Genomic DNA, 1,755 nt, shown 5'->3' on the forward strand with positions numbered 1-1,755 from the left:
GCGCGCGAGGGAAGAGACGAGAGCGTCGGGGCGACCCGGCCGCACAGGCGCGGCGGCGTGGGAGCTCGTGGTTGCCGGACTCGCGTGCCTTCTGTCTTTTTTTCTTAGTCTGGCTAAAGATTTGTCAATTGCATTTAACTTTTCAAGAAAACAACTTTTTGTTGTATTAATCTTTTATATTGTTTTCTTCATTTCAATTTTACTTATTTCTGCTCTGACTTTTACTATTTGTTTTCTTCTACTCATTTTGGGTTTGATTTCCGCTTGCTTTTCTAGTTCTTTAAGATGCATTGTTAGGTTTTTTATTTGAAGTTTTTCTTCTTTTTTATGTAAGCATTTGTAGCTGTAAACTTCCCTCTCAGTACTGGTTTTGCTGTATCCCATAGGTTTTGGTATTTTGTGTTTCCATGATCATTTTTCCAAGAAGATTTTGTTTCCTCTTAATTTCTTCATTGACCCACTCAGCATTCATTGTTTAATTTCCATATATTTATATAGTTTCAAAAATTCCTCTTGTTATTGATTTCTGGTTTTATTCCATTGTGGTCAGAGAAGATGCTTGATATTATTTCAATTTCTTTGAATATTTTAAAACTTGTTTTGTAACCCCACATATGGTCTATCCTTGAGAATGATCTATGTGCTGAGGAAAAGAATGTGTGTTCTGCAGCTGTTGGATGAAATGTTCTGTAAATATCTGTTAGATCCATTTGGTTGATAGTGCAGATTAAGTCCAGTATTTCTTTGTTGATTTTCTACCGGGAGGATCTGTTTAATGTTGAAAGTGGGATGTTGAAATCTCCAGCTATTCTTGCGTTGGAGTCTGTTTTGCTCTTTAGCTCTAGTAGGTACTTGCTTTATATATCTGGGTGCTCCAGCATTGGGTGCATATATATTTACAATTGTTATATCCCCTTGCTGAATTGACCTGTTTATCATTAGTGACCTTGTCTCTTCTTATAGTTTTGTCTTGAAATCTATTTTGTCTGATATAAGTGTAGCTACTCTGGCTCTTTCTTTGGTTTCCATTGGCATGGAGTATCTTCTTCTATCCCTTTGTTTTCAGTCGATATGTGTCTTTTTAGATGCAGTGTGTTTCTTGTAGACAACAGATCAATGGGTCTTGTTTTTTCTTTAATTGATTCAGCCACTCTATGTCTTTTGATTGGAGAGTTTAGTCCATTTACATTCAATGTTGTTATTGATAAGTAAGGACTTACTCCTGCCATTTTGCTATTTGCTTTTGGTCTTCTGTCTCTTCTTTCTTTTCTTTTAGTGAAGGTGATTTTTAGTGAAGGTGATTTTCCTTCCTTTTAATGAAGGTGATTTTCTCTGATGGCATGATTTAGCTTCTTGCTTTTTGTTTTTTTGTGGATCTGTTGTATTGTTTTTGGTTTGATGTTACCATGAGGCTTACAGATAGTATCTTATGACCCATTATTTTAAGCTGATAACAACACTGTTTGCATAAACAAACAAGTAAAAAGAAAACTAATTAAGACTTTATACCTTAACTTCATCCCTCCACTTTTTAACTTTTTGTTATGATTTATATCTTATTGGACTATGTCTTGAAAAGTTGTGGTTACTATTTTTCATTGCTTCATCATTTCGTTTTTCTACTCAAGATAAGACTAGCCTGACCAACATGGTGAAACCCCATCTCTACTAAAATACAAAATTAGCTGGACATGGTGGCACATGCCTGTAATCCCAGCTACTTGGGAGGCTGAGGCAGGAGAATCGCTTGAACCC

At 35.7% G+C, this 1,755-nt stretch overlaps 2 gene segments (V, D, J or C); both read right to left on the reverse strand.

Moving 5' to 3' along the window:
* LOC105525264 overlaps window positions 1-1,755 on the reverse strand; it is a 323,199-nt gene that overhangs the window by 176,745 nt on the left and 144,699 nt on the right.
* LOC105525262 overlaps window positions 1-1,755 on the reverse strand; it is a 138,632-nt gene that overhangs the window by 23,834 nt on the left and 113,043 nt on the right.

The sequence above is a fragment of the Colobus angolensis genome, unplaced genomic scaffold, assembly GCF_000951035.1.
Source record: "Colobus angolensis palliatus isolate OR3802 unplaced genomic scaffold, Cang.pa_1.0 Scaffold526, whole genome shotgun sequence".
NCBI classification, from domain to species: domain Eukaryota; kingdom Metazoa; phylum Chordata; class Mammalia; order Primates; family Cercopithecidae; genus Colobus; species Colobus angolensis.